Below are 23,655 nucleotides of genomic sequence, written 5' to 3'. Positions count from 1 at the left end.
TTTTATTTGAAGCAAAGTGTTAATAATACTACCGTTACATCAGTTGTCAATATCAGCATCAAGTTTACCTAGAAAAAAAGAAAAGAAGAAGTAAACAATTCTGTTATGAACTTGAGCAATGCAAAACAGGTAATCTGGATAATTTTATGAATTTATAAAAGTGCTTTTTTAAAGTTGCTTTTTATAAACTAAGTTACAAAGGGAAAGAAAGGTAAAAACACATCATTTAAAAATTAACATTTGGCTACATACCAAGGAAAATTTTCTTAAAATTATAAATTACTTCATTTTTGTGAGCTCTTAAGTAAAATTATAGTATTTTTATTTCATTTGTATCTCATTTGTTTAAACCTAATTAGGCATCATACAGCTCAATCTTTAAAAATGAAAAAACAAAACTCAGCTACTTTAATTTTCATTAGAGAATAAAAATACGAACGCTTCACAAATTTGTCTGTCATCTTTGATCAGGGTCATGCTAGTCTAGGTGTTTTCATTCCAATTTTACAATATGTACTCCCAAAACAAGCACCTGATCTTTTTTATTAATAAGAGGCTGTCTGGAATCAATATACCCCATGTTTCAAGGGCTGTGTATATGAGAGGGCTATAGATCAAGGAGGGCTAGAGATTCTCCTCTTAAAAATAATAATTCTGGACTTCCCTGGTGGCGCAGTGGTTGGGAGTCCACCTGCCGATGCAGGGGACATGGGTTCGTGCCCCGGTCCGGGAAGATCCCACATGCCGCGGAGGGGCTGGGCCCATGAGCCATGGCCGCTGAGCCTGTGTGTCCAGAGCCTGTGCTCCGCAACGGGAGGTCCATGTACAGAAAAAAAAAAAATAATAATAATAATAATTCTAAGCATTACCCCCATACAGCCATCACATTACAAAAAAGATTATTACTTATTTCATAAAAGATGAGATTTTGCCACTGAAGGTTTGTGTGGTGAAACAATATGGTGGAAGAGGATATTGACACTTCAGATGGATTTTAGTTGTGTAAATAGATTTAGCTACTTCATATGAGGTAATAATTCTTTGCTAACTAAGTTAATATTAGCAAGTTGATTATTTAAAAATTAAATATGTCAACTAAACAAATATATTTTCTGATAATAAGTATTTATTGAAGGAAAACAGGAAATTTTAGACAAAACTTAAAAATACAAAGGCAATAAAAACTGTTACTGTTTTCTATTGTTTTGCTTTTATTAGTTTTTTGTTTAAAATAATTTTGTCCAAGCAAAAATGTTCCACTAGATGAGAACTCTATATTGTCACTTTCTGACTTAGTAAAATCATTGTGTATTATTTGTATCAAACCAATGATTTCATAATACCAGAAAAACTTGAATGCTCATTGCTGATGAACAAATAATTATAAAAACATTATATTCATTCATGTGTCTTTGATTCCACTGCACAGCTAAATAGGAAGCATAAACAATGAACAGAAAAGAAAGTTTTATAAACTTTACAAATGATCAGTTAATAAATTCAAGCATAAAACAAATACACCAAAAATCAACCTAATTACATAAATATTTCTCATATGGCAAGACCAGTAATTTTCTCACTTTTTCTAAATGGACTTTATGTCATGTGGAACTTTTCCAGCTCATTTACATTCATGACCTCACCACTGCCAGTAATTCACATATTATTGCTAAATCAAATATTTATTTTATTTTAAAATTATAACCAGAAATAATTTAAGGAATAATATTTGTCTTGTGTTTTCTTTTCTTATTTTTCAAAACAACACTAGACATGTGAAAAACCACTGAAGCTTCTTAAATAAAAGTTAAATATGAAGTTAAACTCTCCAAAAATGTATTAGTGAGTCTGTGAAACGTTTATAGAAATCACACGTCTTGGTTTGACCTTCATTCTAAATTTCTAACTTAGTTTAACAATAGGAGCGACTCTTCTGCATGTGAAGTTATACTGTTATAAACCACCCGTATTTATATAAATTGTAAAATATGTAAAGATATATGCACACTTATTATCATTGCAGCATTATTTACAATAGCCAAGATATGGAAGCAAACCAAGTGTCTGTTGATGTGCTTTTATGTATTTCTAGTTGTCTGCAGTGAACATGTATTCCTTATAAAATTAGAAAGAAAACGATAAATGTCATTGAAAATGAAAAAAATATATATATAAAGAAGTTAGGAGCCTATGAAAAGCCCCAAGAGAGACCCCTGGTGAATGAGGCAGGAAGTTTCCCAACTTCACTGCACATTCTCTGACAGTGAGAAGGATACTGACTATTTTTAAGAGCTTGAGGACGTAACTTTAATAATTCTACTAATTACACCAACCAGTACAATTTATAAGCACCTTCTGTATACCAGATGAGTACTCATATTGACTCTAATTCACTAAATGAACCTGTGAATTAGGTGACCTTCTTCTTCTTCTTTTTCTTCTTATTACTGAATGTTATAGATAAGAGAAATAGAAACGGACTCAAATTGATCTTTTTACAATTTAACTTTGGAGAAAAAATACAGATGGTCAAGTAATAATGGAAAAAACAAAGGCTTTCAAACAGACAAACATGGGGTCAAATTCTATAACTATACGGCTTTCAGTATTCATTCCAAAATATTTATATAAGATAAGATGCAAATTGAAATGTGCTAAGATAACTAAGTATTTCCAGATTTGGTGATATGTCTCTAAAGCTTAGTCTGAAGTAGTATTCATGTAAATGAATCTTCAAAAAATACGTAAAGTGAAGGAATTTGCTTGTAGATGTAGATATATTACACTGTCACTTTTAAACTAAATTAAATGGTGCTTATTTTGTTCAGTTAATTCACTGGGTTATGTGGCTCAATCGGTTATCCCCAGTTAATTCAAGGAGTCCTACAGAAAGATACCATCTACCCTTCACTTTGCAGAGAAAACTTGAGTTTAAGCTGGCTCTCAGATTAGGAGATAGTAAACATGTATAAATAAAAGATAAAAGTTTTTTCATTTAACCTAAATTCTGGACTCAACAGTGTTCTCTCATGATGCCATAATGTCAGGATTAGCAATGAACTTGGTTTAACTAGGAGTTGTTTTCAAGTGTAAGTTAGACCCATAGTACTCAAAATATAGTCCATCATGAACATCAGCAACAGCTGGAACAGTATTAAAGCCTCAAAATTTCACATTAAAACTTATTAAAATTACTCCTCCCAAAATTACAGACTTGGAATTCACATTTTAACAAGATCCTCATGTCATTCATATACACACTGAAGTTTGAGAAGCCCCAGATTATGTGACCCTCATAAGGATGCTTTTAATGGAATCCTCTTATCAAATATGTAATTTGAAAAGAAAGTGCTTTAAAGTCTTTCCCAGTCCTAAACTCAATGGGATTCTCTGAAAAGATAAAGGAAGCAAGTCTTAAAGTTCCACCTCTCGTATCTGAGGGAAAAAATTGTGTAACTCATTTGTTTTTCTTTATTGGTATTTTGTCTAAAAATATCAAGTTAAAAAGTATAAAAGGAATTTTTCATTTTCTGTCATTTCCAAAGTGTAAATCAAATCTTGGGGACAGGCAACAAAAACCACTTAAATAACAGACAATCAGTTTAGTCAGATACACTTTGCCTTTAATATCAAAAATATAAATCAACTGACTTCTCTAACACGCAGTGAATTTCAAAATCAATGAATTTTTGTCAACATTGGTTCACAGTGAACCCTCTTACACCTCTTCCTTTTTCTCCATTCCCTATGCTATTATCCTGCTTCAAACCACAATCATTTATCACCTGAATTTCCACAATACTGTACTTCGTAACTAGTTTCTGAATTTTCACATTTGTTCCCTGGGATCCATTGTGGCTATTGTAGCCATCGCAAAATTTCTGAAGTAGAGAACAGATTGTTATCACTTTGCTTAAAACCTTTCCAGTGTTTTCATTTTTAGGAAGAAGTTCAAACTTTTTAATAGCCTACAGTGATTATCCCTAGTGATCATAACCCTGTTCTACTTTCGCCTCCTTTCTGCATCCATCTCCTTGTGGTCCACACGCCACCCTCCAAGCATATTGAATTCTTGTCACTTTCCCAAGTATCTTCTCAGCTTTGGTTTTGAGTATTTAACACTTTCCTTTCCTCAGTCTATATATAGCACATAGTTTCATTGCTTCTCATCTTAAGTGCCACTTCAACTGGGGAGCCAGCCCATCCTAATATCACCAAAATACCTCTCCTGTGGATTCCTATAGTGCCCTGTACTTCTCTAACTTTGTACATATTATATTAAATAACTCAATTACTTACAGTAGTTTTTAAAGTATTATTTTAAACTTCTTACAGCAAATTACCTCTAAGAAATAAAACTGACATTTTTTGCTAAAAACTCATTTGATATAGGTGATTATATAAGGCAAAAAATAGAAATCAGCTAAACTACATTGATAGGAAGTGAACAGGAATTTGCAGGCTGGATTAAACACCAAAAGAGGGCAAAATATAAAAATGAAAATAGCCTAAGAATCATTGTCTGGAGCTAGAATTTATGTGGAAATTTTCAAGGTGATCAAAATAACTGATATAGAACAATTCTTAATAAAGAATAAAGTTCTTGCTAAGTAATAATAAAAAAATTAAATATTCACTTGTGAGTTTTGTGGAGCAAAAGACTTCTTTGTTTCAAAACTTCTAATATATGCTACATCCACTGATGAGAACTGTATTTTACAACTGGATTTGTGAGAGGCTAAGAGGAAACAGTTGTAAAAGTGAGATGTATAACTCAGCAGAAGGAACTTGGAAGCAGAAATGGGGACAAGAATTTAAGAAAGAACAGAAGAACAGAGTGTTAAGACATATCTTAGGAAACACAAATTTCATTAAATCTCAGAAAAACAGTATAATCTTAGCTGATAATCTGATTCAATCATAGCTGTATTCCCTAATAGGTTTGTTTTCAGTCGTAATTTTAGTTGACATTTAGTACCCTTTTTTTTGGATTCTGAAAACTGTACAACAAATACCGTAAAATAAATAGATGAGTAGATTCACATTTAAAGAGAATTTGATTTTTAAGAGAATGATTTATCCACAAACCTATCATTCCTAAGACTAGTGACATCAAAATTTCCTTCCAGCTCAAAAAAAAAAAAACCTCAAAATTTTGCCCATGAAAAATGAAAATGTATTTAGCAAAGAAAAGATATCTAAGTTATTAATGGGCTTTGTTCTTGTAGTTCTGATATTATATGTGTCAGAGTTACCTAAAAGGTATAAATGACCACTAGAATTTAAGCTCCCACAGGGAAAGGATTTTGTAGCTTCCTCACTGCTATATCCTCTGCTAGGTGAATGCTAGGTGAAGTATAGTGATTTAATAAAAATTATTAAATGAATGTGTAAAGAATTAACCTTCCTAGCCCAACCAGTTGTAGATTTTTCATTAGATGATCACTAGGAGAAGTGGGAAAAAAAATTTGAGAAAACCTTCTAAAAGAACTGGGAAGATTTCAGATAGAAGAAAAATAAAAATATAGAAATACAATGGAGAATATCCCTCCCTTTCCCTTTCTTTACATATGGATTATACCACAGTAGCTGACTTTGAAGTCTTTGAAGAAGGATAGGCACAAAGGAGATACTTAGAATGTGAGTCCTGGCACTGCTATGGGTAAAATTTTCAGTCAAAAACCAAATACATTGTGAAACCTAGATTTTTGGTGAGGATACCTCGCCTTGGGGACCTAGAGCAGTTAAATTTTAAAAATCCATTAAATGTATTTAATGTTAATGAACAGTTGCAAGATTGTGATTTTCTAGAATTCTCAATATCTATGTGTAATAAATAGAATTAATTGGGTTTTGATGTATTTAATTTTAATTAATGTTGAAAGAGTAAGGAGGAGAGTGCCAGCTATCTATATTTCGATAGGTGGGAACTAGACCAACTACATAATTTTTGGGACCAAGTACAAAATGTAAGTGCAGTCTTCTTTTTCAAAAATTATTAGGTATTTCAACGTATCAACAACAGAGCGTGAAAGCAAGTATGGGGCCCTTCTACGTGCAGCCTGTGACAGTGGTCCTGGTTGGGAGTAATGCTGAGTGCAATGGGATATGCTAAAGTAGTGATCTCTGCTTGTGTAAGTATCTTTGACACAAAGGCTATTTACATAAGAATCTAGCTGAATAATAGTTTAATATTATAATATTTTTTCTTCACATTAACTTCCTTTAATACTGAATCAACTGCATCTTTTCTCTTTGGAAATGAGAAAAATAGAGATACTTTAAACAGTATTAGATGACTTATCCTCTGATTGAAGTTTCCTTGAAGACCAAAACAATGAAGCAAAGATAATTAACGTTTACTAACCAATGCTGCAGCTACATAGACAAATTAATCCTAAAGTGAAATCTTCATTATCGTCATAAATTCATATGTAATTAATGAAATAATTAACAAAATGAAGTAACTTGTCAAAGGAACACATAATCAGTAGGTGACTAATTAAGAATCAACACTCAAGATTTGTTTAATATGAGGAAAGAGAAGCTTCTCTGATTCATTCTATAACAGATTATTCTAGGCTTCTCTCTCTTAAAACTTAATCCTTATCCATGAAGAGTTTGAAGTCAGGTATAGGAAGGAGAAAGCAAACCCACAATTAAAAGTAAATTTGAAAATGTATGCAATTGAGGAATACACAAATTGCCATGGAATCACAGAGATTTCTGTAAAGGTGGGTTTCCTGAGCTAGCATTCTTCTTACCTTCCTCAACTTTTAAAATCAATATATTAACCTGTTTTGTCCATTTTTCCTGTGTCCTGTGTCCTCTGGACTTTATTTCATTGTCTTACCTTCCTTGAGGATGTGGATTGTGTAGTATTTAAGAGCATGAGCTCAGGAGTCAGATTGCCAGACCTCAAATCATACCTCTATCACTCAACAGATATTTTATTTTGGGAAAGTCATTTGAATTCTCTGATTTGAGTTTCCTCATTACTAAAATATGGCTAAAAAGAATACCTACTCCAAAAGTTAAGTCGATAGAAAGTGCATCATTTAAGCATCCACCAAAATAATAAGAGTTCAATTAGTTATTATTTTCTATTATTGCTGCAGCTTTTTATTTCTTGTTTCATACTCTCATATCCCACCCCTATTTATCTTTTACTCATCAAGTGGACTTGTTTTGCTAAAATATAAATATGTTCATTCTATTTATCTACTTCAGTTCTTCAGGAACTCTCATTTGCTTTCATGATGAAATCCTAACGTTTTTGGAGAGCATACTAGGCCTTTCATCGTGAGGACCTAGGTTATATCTCTATTTTCATAACTTTCCACGAATGTACCATTTTCCAATCATTGCCTTTTCTCTCTACCTTTCAGATCCACTCGTGGTGCTCCAGATTCTGGGCAAAATGAACTAACTTACATTCAGTTCTTTACATTTAACAATGCTGTCATTCTTTAAATTACCAATACTGTCTCTCTATTCTGAGCCTCATAGTTGCTGAATTCACACCGCTGCTTCCATTCTCTCTCCACTCAACTCCCTTTCCCCTGACAAACCCAATGCTATCTCCTCCAGTCAGCTGTCCCAATCCAACCCCTCAACTGCTCCATTTCTTCTCTGTGTGTCTCCTGTGTGAAGCCTGGATTACCCCAAGTCATAGCATAAAACCACAGTCTATTAGGATTTCCAGTTTCCTTGTCTGATGCCTCAATTCACCATGTGTTATTTAAAGTCAGAGCTAGAGTCATTTCATTATTATGTGGTAGACTGAATATATCTATTAAGTCCTTAAAATTAATTTAGTTTATGTTTAATGTGGTGAGGTGGTGTTTTCCTTGAGTCCTGAAAAGACATACTCCTGGTAAAAACATAAAACGAAACAAAACTCAGGAGAGCCAATCATTCAGAAGTTTAAGCCTGTGAAAATACATGGGTCACCCCTCCACCCCCGAAAATAGTGTTTCATATTCAGAAACCACAGTAGATAAGCACGTATTACTATTCTTTTATGTGCTCATTTTGCAAAATCAAGCCCTACAATTGAATTTTGGTAAGATATGTATTAAAATTATATGACTGTGTGGAGGGGGAACATGGCATATTGGGAAAATTAAGTTTGCACTGCAAATGTGCTGTACTTGATTGGAGCTCTTGACATACAATGGACTGCCTACATAACCTTGAGCTACTTGGTTTATCTGATTACTGGTTTTCTCAGTTGCACTTTGAGAGAAGTGGCATTGTAAACTCCCAGCTCTCATAATGCCCAAATTACTGTCTTTTATGGGCTGAATTGCCTCTCCCCAAAATTCATATGTTGAAGCCCTAATCCTCAATACCTCAGAATGTGACTGTATTTGGAGGTAGGTCTTCAAAGAGGTGATTAAGTTAGAATGAGGACTTTAGGGTGGACCCTAATCTAATTTGAATAGTGTCCTTCTAAGGAAAGGAAATTTGGTCACACAAAGAGATACCAGGGCTGCATGTACACAGAGAAAAGACCATGTAAAGACACAACAAGAAGGTGACCATCTGCTAGCCAAGTAGAGAGGCCTCAGAAGAAATCAAATCTGCTGACACCTCTATTTTGGACTTGTAGCCTATAGAACTGTGAGGAAAATACATTTTGGTTGTTTAAGCCCCTAGTCTGTGGTATTTTGTTATGTCAGCCTTACCAAACAAATGCACTGGGTAAAGTAATCAATGTCGAGAGTCATGGCAGGCAGCATAAGGGCCCCCTGCAATAGATGTCTATACTCTACCCTTGGAACCTCATGAATATGTTGCCTCACATGACAAAAGAGAATTTGTAGGTGTGATTAAGGGCAGGGTCCTGGTTGGCCCAATCTTACTTCAGGAATCTTTAAAATTAGAGGACCTTTCCTGGCTTTGTCAGAGATGAGAGGAAAGAAGGGAAGATTTGATTCATGAGAGGGACTCAGCATGTTGTTACTGGCTTTGAAGATGGAAGAAGACAGCCATGATTCAAGGATCAAAGGCAGCCTCTGGAAGCTGAGAGGCGACAGCTGACAGCCAGCCAGGAAGAGCTGATGTCAGGGAGGAAGAAAACTGTCCTCTACCTTTCTTGGTTCTTCTGGCTGGTCTACGAATTATATTGTCATGAGACAGATTAACAGGAGAAAATCAAATTTAATTTCATACTTACAGGGATCCCACATACATAAGAGGGTCAAAGACAGAAAAATTAAAATGAGATATACATGCCATCCAGAGATAAGGAATGAGATAGGGACCTGGGGCTTTCAAGGACAGGAAGGTCATTCCCAGGACAATAAGAGGAAGAACAGATGTTTGGTAATTAGATGTTTGCCCTGCCATACATATGGGGCCACCTAGATAAAATGTATCTCTGGGAATAACTTTTTTTCTGGGAAAAAGCCCCAATTTAAATTCTTCTAGTTAATTAAGGAAGTAGCAGTTTCTCTTGAGCTTGCATGGTCTTCATTGTCTTTAGCTCAAAATAACCCACATGCCACAAGTGGCACATCCTAAGGAAGCCTGTTCTGAACCCATACACTGATCTCAGACCTACAACCACAAGAAACTGAATCCAAATAAGGAGAAAGTGAACTCTCCCCTAGAGCCTCCAGAAAGGACCTCAGCCCTGACCACATCTTGATTTTAGTCCAGTGAGACCTATGTCAGACTTCTGACCTTCAGAACTGTAGGATAATAAATGTGTCTTGCATTAAGCTACTGTTTATGGTAAATTTGTTACAGAGGCAATAGAAAACCAATAAATTGTTCTATTTCATCCAAAATTTTTGAAACAGGACTTCAGTATATTTATTTAATGGACATGTCCTGAAAGCAATGCACTTCCTTGAGTTTTTCCTTTTCAAATAAAAACTTTAACTGGCATTTTTTACAGATTACTCCATGTGCTTGTCACACAGCATTTCATCCACAAATAGGCTATATAATTCACCATTATCTTGTTGACAAGGCTATGATTCCTTTCACACATCATTGTTCATTAAAATAATATGTACCTGTACCTTGGTCCCATCCCACTTCAGAGTCCAACTGCTAACAAATTTATGGTCAATTAATTTCAGTGGATGAAGAGCTGTTGAAAACTATACATGCTTTTCACCTTTGTAATTCTTTTTTTTTTTTTTTTTTTTTTTGTGGTACATGAGCCCCTCACTATTGTGGCCTTTCCCGTTGCGGAGCACAGGCTCCGGACGTGCAGGCTCAGCGGCCATGGCTCACGGGCCCAGCCGCTCCGCGGCATGTGTGATCTTCCTGGACCGGGGAATGAACCCATGTACCCTGCATCGGCAGGCGGACTCTCAACCACTGCGCCACCAGGGAAGCCCTGTAATTCTTTTATTTTGTGAAATTTAGCAACTATAGACCAAGTACAATATACTATTTTAAAGCTCTATTTTCTAAAATTTACTTACAACAAAATTTAGACTTATGTGAAAACAGGAAGGCATTATTTTTAAAGATGAAAATTGTTTTTCAGTTTACATATTTCAAATCTATAATTATTTCATTCCTTTTTACTTCAGTATTTCATTTTAAATACAAAGCACTTATATTACATGTTGACCTAATTTCTCCCTTTTTTCAGTAATTTTCCAAACATATTTTCTGTTTTTAAGAGGAAAATTTTTCTGATAGTCATATAAAAAATATGGGTGTTATCTATAAAATTACTGTGCTGCTTATCTACTATTATCCAGAAATATTTGTCTTAATTTTATTTGATAAAGGAAGAGATCATATTTATATGATTTTGATCAGAGTTTACTGACACTCTTTCTATTTAAGTTTAAAGCAGAACAAAAGCAATATTGATCCCTGTTAAGAGGTGAAGCCACTATGCACACAGCACAGGTTTCAGTGCTGTAAAATTTTGAACTTGAAATGCAACACTCAATAACACTGTTTAACAGTGTTCTCCAGGGGAATTTTAACTACCTCGACAGCTGGTGGGTGACAAATATAGCTAAAAATAGACCAGAAAGGTTTCCTGGTTTCTGAGAGGTCAATTACATTGTCTAAACTAGAGAATTCAACAAGAAGAAATTATTCTAAATGTATGTTTCACAACCATGCAGGAATTGCTTGAAAGTGGGAAGGAATCAAAGAAATGAGATCATAGGTAAAAAAGATTTTAAATTCCATGGGTTTATGAAGTATAAAGCCATGTATTACATTTCAAGGAAATGCCTTTGGGGGAATAAAAAAAAAAAAAAAGATAGGCAAAAGAAGACTAGGGAGGAAGTATTCACTGTAGTTTGAATAAAAGGTGAGATATCATAGGATATCAGCATATCAAAAGAGTAGGAAGAATTTTTACTTAAAAGTAAAAACAAAGTTTAAAACCATACTTGAAATGAACAGCAGAAATTTGCAACTAAAAAGGAAAGTGCCTCAGAATGAACTATTAAATCCTAGCAGGTGTCCATCTGTCCTCAGGAAGTTTCAATTTATGAAGTAGTCAGAAGTTTTTGAAGAAAAATCGTTTTTTACTTGGAATTTCCCCCTACTCCTAATTCCTTAAAATATAAAATGTCTAATAAAAATAAGTTTTTTTATTTTTTAGCTTGCAATCTTGGTTTTTCTCTTTTTGGAATAAGCACAGTACAGATCTTTAGAGATCTCAGTAGCTTTATGGATATAAAATATTTCCTAAAAATATGTAAATGTGAAAGATATAATATGTTTATGGACACATACATATCATGTCATATTAAATCAATGTTAAAAGTTTAGAAATTACAGAAGTAAAACCACTGAATCACTGTGGTAGTAATTAGTAAAAGTTTATTATGAACACACACACACAAAAACAGTTTGCAAGCCAGGAGCACTCAAACCAAAACATGAATGGAACTCAGTGGTATATTGTTTTATAGCAGCTTATATAGTGGGAAGGCAATGACTAAGTTACTCTTTGTAATGATTGGTTATAATATTAGAATTTTCTTAAATGATAGGGAATTGGTTACTGGTTACCTCATTTCAATTTTGGAAAACAGTTTTGAAACAGGAGGGAAAGGGGCAGGTCACAACCTTTAAAAGAATGACATAGCTGGAGAACATGACATAAACTGATTAGAACCAAATAGGTCCAAGATGGCAGACAAGTTGAATTCAACTAGACCCTGAGCCTCAGTATATGCTCATTGCAACACATCAGCAAGCTAAATGACACACCCACAGGTGCCATGACAGTTCCAAGGCCGACCATAAAGGTCAAAAAGTGGGTGGTGACTCAGTTCCTAGAAATCCCCACCCTTTCCTCCAAAAGAGCTGGAATACTACTCATTAGCCTATGAAATTACCCACCCCTATAAAAACTGACAACCCTATACCTTGGTGCCACTTTTGCCTTCTGAGATGGCCCATACTCTGTCTGTGGAGTGTGTTTCTCTCTAAATGAATCCACTTCTTATTTATCACTTTGTCTCTTACTGAATTCTTTCTGTGATGAGACATCAAGAACCTGAGCTTCATTAAGTCCTGAGACCAGGTGTGTGATCTCAGTCAAAAGAATGTGTGTTCGAGTCCCAGTCTGGGTTTTGGCTGTGTTTGAGTCCTGGTGCGTGGGTTCAAGTCCCAGTCTGAGTTGCATGGTCTCAGTTTGAGTTTTACTTATGATTTCCAGGGGCATAAGCAAGAAACCACCCAGGTCAAATTAGTTTTTCAAAACAAGCTAAATTAAACTTTGTTTGTGTGACTAACCTGATTTTGTCTGCTCAGAGAATTTTCAAGGCCGGTCTCTGCTTTTTTGTTTTAATTTTAACACTAACAATAGAACAATAGACATGTATGTATATTTATATTTGTATGGGTGTATGTATATTATTATAAAACAAACTATGTTGCTCACCAACCAATTCTGCAAGGATTAAGTCATTGGTCACTGCAGTTGCTGGCCAACAGTGTACCCTGAGGGGAGTTCAATATGAAAAACCGATGAGCCACTTGTACTTTGGAAAAACAGGTCCCACAGATAGTTTGATGTATATTTAAGGAAGAATTTTAATGAACCCAGATTCTTACATCTTCCCATATACATAAAAAAGCACTAAAATCATTCATTGAGATATCTGTCCCTTGTGACCAGCAGCAACCATTTACCAACATGTACTCTTGTTACTGAAAGCAAGTTTGTGTGCCTGATGCACAGTGAGGCCAAACAAACCAAAACATCAGAGTTTGGAGCAGAGAAAGGTTTATTGCAGGACCAAGCAAGGAGAGTGTGTGGCTCGTGCTCAAAAAATCCAAACTCCTGGATGGTTTTGGGGGAGAAGTTTTTAAACGGGCAAAATTTGGGGTGAGGGCTGCAGGGTGTGGGATTTTCTTCTGATTGGTTGGTGGTGAGGTAACAGGGCAGTGCTCCAGGAATCTTGTGCTCAGCCTAAAGTCACCATCCCCAACCTGGGTGAGGGCCTTAGTTCCTGCAGAAGAACTCAAAGATATTGTTAGGTATATCCCTTGAGGAGAAACCAGGACCCTGCCCCAAGGCTGCATTATTGTTTCTTCATTGCTCCTCCCTTGTTTCTTCATTCCCTCTCTTACCTGATTAGCAACTGCTTGAATCTGCCCTTTGGAACTCAGGAAAGGTCTAGGAGGCTGAATGAAGACTATTTCCTACAAACAAGAAACAGAGAACAAGGAAGGGATTTGTACCAGCAAGGGCCCCACAGAGTCCTGTTTCATTTCATGCTTGACTACATGTATTCCCTAGCCAAAATCATATGCAGACTGGCTTCTCCCCTACCTTCTCAGAGCAGTTCTCTCAGAGCTACTGAGAGACTGTTTCCTGGGCTACAGTCTTCAGTAAGACCCTGAATAAAACTTAACCTCACAGTTTTTATATTGTGTGTTTTTCTTTAAGTTGACATTATGTTGTTAGAACAAATTCTGCAGTGACCATCCATGTCACCTGATGTAATTACTGTTAAATACACAGTTACTCTGACTTAAAACATTTGGTATAAAGCTATTTGAACGAGGGCTTATTTTGACTCTGTGGAGCATGCATAAAATTCCTTCTTCCTACAATTTTTCTACAAATCATCAGCCAAACTTCAAAATTTTTGACTAAAATATTAATTAATTTCATAAAAGAATATATCTTATTCTACTTTACTTTTTCATTTAAATCATACCTTTTAGTTTGTAGAAATACTGTACTTTTCTCCAGAGCCCTACTGCCTAGAGTAGAGTACCAGTTGCACCACTGAGATAAGAGGGAAGGGGGCAGGGCACAACCCTTAAAGAATGACACAACCTTTGAGAAAAACTGGATGGGACAAAACTGGTTAGAAGCAATTAGGTCCAAGATGACAGAAGATTCAACTTCCTTATTATACGCTCATTGTAATACATTTGAATGCTAAGTGACACACCCACAGGTGGCATGACAGATCTGAGGATGACTATAAAAGGCCAAAAAGTGGGTGATGCCCCAATTCCTGGAAATTTCCTTCCCTTCCCCAAAATAGTTGGAATAATCCTCCCACTCATTAGCCTATGAAATTACCCAGCCCATAAAAACTAACCACCCCATATTTTGGGGCTGCTTGTGGGGGAGAAAAATTGTTTCCCTTCTACCTTTCTAGGTTCTTGGCTGAGATACCCCCTTTAATACACTAACAGGAGAAAAACAGAAAGTTTAATAACATGTATACCTCCTGTATACGTGGGAGAGACCCAGGAAAACAGAGTAACTCCCTAAAATGGCCAAGGTACCACGTTAAATAACATCTCCAGCTAAAGACAAAAAGAAGATGTTGGGTGGGGGGGGGGGGGATGGGAAAGGCAGTTATCATAAGTTACCAGGGAAAGCACAGGCTACAAGGGTAATTTTATTACAGAAATTTAGGTCATTGCCTTCTTTATTGATAAGACTTTCTAGAGATTTAAATTCATCCTTCTCTTCCTAGTACAGAGAGGGAGACCCCCTTACAAATGGGGAGTTCTCTTATAAATGTAAATGTTTCTTACAAAATAGAAACTTCTACTCAGTTTTCAGATTTCCCCCGACCGCCGTGTCTTCAGTTTCTTTAAAATAAACAGCATAATTTAATCCTCATGCCAAAAAGACACATTTGGGGATGGCATATTTTGCTTTTCCTACAATGTAAATCCTTTCCCATCACCCTCAGCTCTTGGCAACCACTGATCTTCTGTCACTCTAGTTTTGCCTTTTCAAGATTTTAATATATATTCTTTCTTGTCAGTGGAAAAAGAAAATTAACCCCTTTATTTTATTTTTTTAAGTTATGCCAATCATACTAAGGCTTATCTTTAATGAAAATTTTATCTACAGTCTGCAGATATCAGTATATTCACTAACAATTGTTGTTTTGAGAAATTAAAAATTTTTATGAAAGTTACATTATAAAAGGGAAAATAGTTGTTTTTTTAATGTGATTTATTACTAATTTTTAAAAGGTATTGTGACTGTCAAAGAACAAAATTATTCTTAAGTGTTACATGTTTCTTATTAAAATGAGACAGAATAAAATCTCAAATAGCTGGACTTTTTGTTACATTCCACTTGAACTACCTAAACATCTTTGTAGACTCGAAGAAATAAATGCACAACCTTCAAGCTCTGAGTTGAATTTATTAGGTGTCTGGGACACAGCCTCTCAGCTCGGAGGAACTGTTCCAAAGAGCTGGGGGGCAGGCAGTATATGTGTGCTTTTGGGCAAAGCGGTACGTGTAATCAAGCATACTTCTCTGTAGAAGGTTACTGCTAGTCATGAGGAACAGATATCTCAGTTAATGATTTTAGTGCTTTTCTAAGTATGGGAAGATGCAAGAATTCCAGTTCATAAAAAGTTCCTCTGAAGATATCTATCTGCCTGTTTTCCCAGAGCACAGAGTGCCTCATTCCTGACCTTCCCCCTTGAATTCCTTTCAGGGTGTCTGTAGGTCTGAAACTGCACTAGCTAATGATTCAATCCCTGTAGAACTGGATGAGGAGAACATTCTTTACTTTGTATCTTTTACTGAGCTGAAAGCAGAACGTCTGATAAATTCTTGATTTAATACAATGGCATTTTATCTCTCAGAATTTTGTGGAAACATACAGGGAAGTGCTTCTCAAGTCTGAAATGCCTGATAAAATGGCAAGGACAGAAATATTAGAGTGAAAGCATGGAGTAATGAGCAAAAGTCAATTCTAAATATTTTTTTATGGTGAAGTAGGAGAACTTCACCCTAGAATCATAAGAGTGTATTTTTTTTTAAAAGTCAGATATAAGGTTGGTTTTGAAAGACATAAACAGCATTTCCAAAATTGAGTCTTAAAAACTAAATTTTTATTCTGCATTAGATGGACAATTTTAATGAAAGAGGATTTATGTAAAAATAATGTGTTTAATAGAATGCTCACAGATACTGGGAATAATATATCAAAATTAAACATAATAAATACATGTAATATGTATTAAATTTTTACCCTGTTTCAAATAGCTTTTAAAGCACTTTCCAGATATTGATATATACGAACATCACACAAAAAAATTCTAAGCAGTAGATATCAGTAACAGCCCCAATTTGCATAAGGTGATAATGAGGTACAAATAGTTTAAACAAGTCGTCCATGATCAGATTAGTAAATTGGACATCCAGTGTTCGAAACCAGAGCCCTCACTCTTAACAACTGAGAAACAATATGAGAAGTCTTCATTGCATCCTGTATTATCAAAGAAAATACAAGGTTATTTATACCAGAAGTAGAGGACAAGCCCTCTTTTGAGGACTTATTTTCTGTGTATTATTTATTGCGATAAAGAGGCCAGTTGCTTTTTATTAATACTCCCTTACCCTTTTCCGTCTCAGAATGAATTACACCTATAAGATGCATATCGTCTCTGAAAAAGCATAGGCTCATATGAAAAATACTTTGTAATCATTTACTTTTTGATAGATGTTTGGAAAATAGCTTCAGAAATCTCCTTGCGGGCATAATGCTGAAACTTTAGTTATAAGTAGATTTGTACTTCTTAGAAAATGTCAGTAAATATTTCTGATTTATGCATAGATGATTTACCGGCCTGAAATGTTTGCTGTATCTAGGGAAATAATTTGTTCGGTGTTAAAATGGCAAAATGAGAAGAAAGTGAAGCTATCCTTCTGAATGGCTGTGAACATCTCTAATGGGCTTACTATAATGTGGTAATTCCTTACAAATATCTTCCTTTCATAAGAATTCTTATTAATAAGTATAGGATATCTGTGTGCCTGCAATACAGTTTAAAATAAGTTTGAGATTAGCAACTACTTATTTTAAATTATCATTTTGAAATGTCAATTTTGTTCAACTGTCTGGGCCCTCTACACTCTTTACCATACCCCATACTACTTCTATTCTAGGATATGACTGTATTTACATTTGAGAAGTGTGGACTTAGAGTAAAATGTTGAAGCCATGGCTTTCTGGTTTATTAAATATTTTTTTTAAATTAAAACATAACAAATTACTTGCATGCAAAATCTGCACTCAAATTATTGAACATCCATGCTGGAGCTCCAAATCAGCAATATTAAATTTGATATATCACTTTAAATAACTTTTTGTGATACAGTCTACCTATAGTGAATCTGCATCCATTTAAAATGTACAAGTAAATAAATTTTAAATGATGTACACATTTGTGCAATCTCAATCACATTTAAGATGTGAAACATTTCAATCATTTCTATGTTTTCTCATTCATGGTCTCATTTCCTAATTCCTCCTTTCTCAATCATTCCAATGTGTCCTCTTTTGTGTCTGGCTTCTTTTCCTTAACATAATGATTTTGAGATTAATCCATTATGATGTTTGTATCATTAGTGTATTCCTTTTTATTGCTGAGTAGTATTCCATTGGGTGGATATGCCATATTCGCTTACCCTTTCATCTTCTGATGAACGTGTGGGCTGTTGCCAAGTTTTAACCAATATGAATAGAAGTATATGCAATTTTATGTGTATATGTGATGTCATTTGCCTTCAGTAAATTTCCAGGATTGAAATGGCTGGGTCATATGGTAAGTGTATATTCATTTTTAGGAAATTTCCAAACTATTTTTCAAAATAATTATACCATTTTAGATTCCCACCAGGAGGTATGAGAGTTTCAGTTGCTCTACATTCTCACCAACACTTGCTATGGACAGTATTTTTTTGTTTTTTAGTATTGTCTAGTGTTTATAATTGTTATTTTTGTTGGGATTCTGTGTATTATTCCTCAAGTGTTAGTAGAAATAGTCCTTCATTTATAACATTTGAATATATGCTCAAATAATAAATTATATAATGTGAAAACAAGTAGATGTGGTTTGAGATGAGCATAGATGGAAAGACTTCAAAAACTTTTTTCATTCTAGGCACTGTAAGACACAGTAGAAAAATAAGGACCTATTATTAGAATAATAATTTAACAGGAAGTAAGATATTTCCATTCTAGCTGTTGGTACAATTTTGTTCAGTTTTCAGTACTATAATATGATGTTATTTAACTCACAAATGTTAGGTAGGGGCATATTTTAATTACAAAATGTAGAATGTTCATAATGCAATTGGTTATCTCGAGTAAATAATCCTGAAAATAAACAGAAAGGTGAGTCTGAATGAATCATTTGTTAATAATGTTATAAAAGAATTTAAGGGGAGAAGGATATGGGTGGAGATAGATGAGATGAAAAGATCTCCGATGTCCTTTCCATGTCTTTTATTTAATCTGTGTTTTGAAATCTATTTTAGATTCTGTTAGGAATAATTCACACACTCACACACATACACACACACACATACACACGCATAGATTTTTAAGAAAGCAAATTAAGTACTTATAATGGATTTTAAAATAATTACCTTATACATTGTAGAAATAATAAAGTTGTTTTATAAAGTAAATTCAGTTCCATATTAACAATTAGTGAAAGGAATTGGGGAGTATGCAAAGGCAGATGTGACACAGGGGGGAAACTTGGAGACAGCAGCCAAATAGACGAAACAGGAAAACAGTGGCATACATGTAGAAAAAGGTAGAGTTGTGTAAAGAGGCAGAGAGATGAGTATACAGAGAAAAAAAATCAGAAAATGAATTATATTACAGTATAATATGCTTAGTATAGTCAAGTGAACACAGCATTGGTTTCAGAGGCTGAGAAATTTGGGATTGAATCAGTTTTGCCATTTACTAAATGTGTATATATTTCAAATCTCTGGACTTAGTTAAATCATTTGTCAAATTATGCATACCTAATATTTATTTATTTTTTCTGGGTGTCAAAGCTAAAATATAAGTAATGCAGTTAGTAGAAAGGGCACTCTGATTTAACGTGCAATGCTAATTTAACGTATTTCTTTGGAAGAAATTTCCAGTATGTACTCAAAATGTGACACAATGTGTGGATGACTTTATATAAATAAAGTTTGAAATATACATTAAAGGCAATTTAGTTTCAATCAATAATTTACATTTTCTAAATCTTGATCTGGAACCTCTACAAAATATTAATTAAACAACATCAGCAAATCCAATTGCAGAAAAGAAAATTAATACAGTCTTCACTCTTAAACTTCTAATAAAAATAAGCAAAGGACTTTTTTTCTTTTTCCTCCCTTCCTTCTTTCCTACCTTTCTCAACACTGATTTAAATAGAAATGTTCAGTAATTAAAGATTTACTGCAATGTTTTATAAGTTAAATTTTTTGCTTAATATAAACTTATTTTAATCATATATTTGCCTTAAAAATGCAATATAAAATTGAATCAGCATAATTTGGAAGAATGTACAAAAATTTTTGGTATCATAAATTATTTAATCTATGATGAACACATGCTAAAATGGCATAGTTTATTCTGAGATGTGAGAAAATATCTTGAAACTCAGAAAAATCTCCAGGAAATAAGTCATATGAAACCTGAAATATGGACAAATTTGTACTTTTTCAAGGTTATAGTGACTCGTATACAGAGTTTCCTCCTCTGTATCATACTCTTTCTAATATTTGCTTTATGAATAATATGACTTTTTACTTTCCAACATAAATATTTTAAATGTTCTTGACAAATGACCAAGTAAAAACTTGATAAACATAAAAGTTTAAAAATGATCATCATCTACCTCTAGTTGTTATGAGGATGGATGACTCCTTGTTCAAAATCATAGCCTTATAAAACTAATCTTTACTTAAGCTATACTAGTTATATATTTAATATCTTTTTAGATACTAGTCTAGATATTAAAAGACTAGATATTAGTTTTTATAAAATAATAAGTTGATCATTAGTGCATAGAATGATTAGAATCCATTTTTAAATAGATATGATGATCTAAATTTTGGGCAAAATAATTTATATTAAATAAATGTTATCATATAAAACAAATAAGAACAATGTTATCATTAAAATTAAAAATCAAAACTAGTTGTCTAATTTATGCATTTTTCTCATAGCTTATTATGTTTACATATATGCACATATTATATTCCTATATATGGGTGTGTGTGTATATATATATAAACATAATCTACATACCCTCATGTATACATGTATTATAAATCACATTTTAATAGGTAAATATATAAATATATAAACACTGCATAGGGTGTATATATGTGCTGTAAACACTACATATATACTATTATACAGAATTCAAAGTTTTGGATATTGCAATACAATATTAAAGCGCTCATGTTAAAGAAGAAACTGATTTTAGGTGAAAATCTTATTTGCAGCTTACCAAATTACAGTGAAACATTACAAAATATGGCTAAATAGTTGGGTGAATAATTATGTCAAATATTCCAGTATTTTAACTTATATAAATTCAAATAACTAGATGCCTGTAAATATCCTGAGCATTCACAGTAATTTTTAGTGTTAACATCAAAGATGCAAAATTTCCTGCAATAGTTCCTTATTTTGAATCTATTGAAAGGAGAGTGTAGTTATTATAACAGGCCCTAGCTTCACAGTGTCCCACTTCTGCCAGTCATTTGCATATAACCTTGGGTACATATTAATTTTTGTAATACTCAGTCTCTTCAATTGTAAAACGAGGATGAGTACCTACATCCCACAGTTCTGGATGAAGCAGAAATGTGCAAATGTGCATGAAGCACTTTGAACAGTGCCTGGCAGAGTGTGAGCTGGCAGGAAATGACAGTTTCTACTAGATATTAACTGTATATCTGTATTCCCATGAATGTTTCCATAGCCTGCTTCCAACCTTGACACTGTTAGGAACAAGAGAAGACAATAAGGTATATGGGTAATTAAACTATTCCTAAAATTTACCAAAGGAAAATCATAGAACAAAAAAATAATAATAGTAATTTAGGCAAACTTTTTTCCAAGTATCAAATTTTTATGTGTTGTTTTCCTTGCTTTTGTTCATAAGATATTTTAGGAAGTTGTCAAGTGTTTGAGCAAAATTGTATATGCAAGATACCTTTCTGAAGGAAAAAAAAAAAAGTAGTCCCTTAGCATCTGTATCATTGGCTCATTATAGAAATGTGCTGACTGATGCACAGAGGGAGGCCCCATCCACTCCCTTTGGCCCCCAGAAATGCTGACATTCTTTTCAATCTTTCCTTTTCTTCTTTTTGTTGAAGTAAGCATGCTCTCTCTCCCTATTGCCATGAGCAACATACCAAATATTATTAAGAGGATGCTAAATATGATTAAAAATAGAGGTAGGGGCAAGTGCCAGCAAAAGAGAATGGGTAACATTAAAGCACAATATGTCATTAAGTCATCATATGGGCCCGTAGATTAGTTCCTCCCAAAGAATGCATTGATTTGCAATTACAGTGGACTCTTGAACAGCACAGATGTGAACTGCCCAGGTCTACTGCAGATTTTTTTCGCTAAGTAGTACTTTGAAACTACAGGATCCTTGGTTGATTGAATCCTCAGATGTGGAACCATGTATATGGAAGGCTGACTGTAAAGTTATTTCCAGATTTTCAACTGTATGGTCAGTGCCCATAACCCTGGTGTTGTTCAAGTGTCAACTGTAAGTCATATTTGAGGGTTAAAGACAAAAATGTAAAAGCCAATCAATCACCATTAGCATTATATTTTACTATGTTGGAAGTTATTCAATTTAAAAAAATCACAAATGAGTGAACACCAAGAGGAAATATTACATAACGGTTGTTATATAAAATACAGAAATGAAAGATCACATCTTTCTGCTTGGAATACTCACTACCACTTTAAAATTCTGCTAACTTAATCTTAGAAAACAATGAGGTTTAGTTCAGCTTTCTGGTGGCATAGGGTTTAGTTGATATTTGGTTTTGACTTCATAGTGACAATAAGTGACAAGGTATCATTATTTCTTTAGAAGAATCTGCCAGAACAGAGGTTCCTACTATTTTGGGAGAATTTTTCTTACTCCCAGGAAGTGCCCTAGGTTTCATCTTTTCACCAGATTCCTTCCTGGAGTCTTAAGAATGATGAAAGAAAATCTAAATCTGCCTTAAAAAACCCACAAAACCAGACTTAACACGTCTTCTATGGCGTCTCCAGTATTGCTTTTCTCTGAGTATATCTGTATGTATTTATTATTTCAGGATATTATATTGACATTTACAAATGCCAAATATATTCAGACACATTTCAGCCAGAACTGTGTTCCTAGTGATAGAGAGATTAGGGAAAGGGTAAATGGGAATTGATGATCATCTCTTTTCTTCACCAGCAGCTCAGAAAAACAGCTGAGACCCTGCTTAAAAGGGCAAGCGTTCCACCTGCCTATCCCGTAATGAGCTAATTGCCTACCTGTCAATTCATCCTTCTGTTTCCCTTCACTTACAAATGGCTTTAAAAAATGTGAAAATCGGGCTTCCCTGGTGGCGCAGTGGTTGAAAGCCCGCCTGCCGATGCAGGCGACACGGCTTTGTGCCCCGTCCGGGAGGATCTCACATGTCGCGGAGCGGCGGGGCCCGTGAGCCATGGCCGCTGAACCTGCGCGTTCCGGAGCCTGTGCCCCGCAATGGGAGAGGCCGCAACAGTGAGAGGACCGCGTACCAAAAAAAAAAAAAAAAGTGAAAATCTTCATATCTCTGAATGCAAGGAGGAGGGCAGTATTTGAAGAAACCACTGGCCTTAGACTGCTATTTACAGTTTCATCTTTTTAACATACAGAATGCCACCAAAGCAGGCATCATGTTCTGCATGTTGTTTAAAGAGAGGCACTTATTCTAAGATTTTAGATACCAATATTGTTGTATTTGAAACTCATAAACAGGATTAACTTGGCTAAGCACACTTACTTAAACTCAGATAATTTTATAGATTTTTGATAACTCTCTCAGTATGTAGAATCTCTAAAATATAGGCCCAACATTTTTAACACTAACAATTGGTATAATTAAGAGTTCAGTTTTTTTTGGGGGGGGAGGGATCCTATTTCTTATTAGAATGTAACTTTATATCTAAATAGATTACACAAGAGATCCTCAGTAAAAGTGAGATAGTTTAAAATCCAGGTTAAGAGAAAAAATTTTCCTGCATATATGAAAAGCCCCAAATTTCATCATATTAACTCATCATTGCCAGCTGGCCAATCAGGGATAAATCTTCACTGTGCCTCTTTAATCTTCTCCTTAGGATCCAAGGCTTCTGCAGGTATA

The 23,655-nt window shown here is 34.4% G+C and overlaps 1 non-coding gene across 1 annotated transcript; it reads right to left on the bottom strand.

Annotated features, from left to right (window-relative positions):
* Positions 1–426: 426 nt before the first annotated feature.
* On the bottom strand, positions 427–532 carry LOC115864292 (U6 spliceosomal RNA). The gene has a single exon (XR_004043887.1). It is a non-coding gene; the product is annotated as a U6 spliceosomal RNA (small nuclear RNA).
* Positions 533–23,655: the final 23,123 nt, after the last annotated feature.

The sequence above is a fragment of the Globicephala melas genome, chromosome 4, assembly GCF_963455315.2.
Source record: "Globicephala melas chromosome 4, mGloMel1.2, whole genome shotgun sequence".
Classification (NCBI taxonomy): domain Eukaryota; kingdom Metazoa; phylum Chordata; class Mammalia; order Artiodactyla; family Delphinidae; genus Globicephala; species Globicephala melas.
This window is presented reverse-complemented; position numbering and strand designations above follow the sequence as displayed.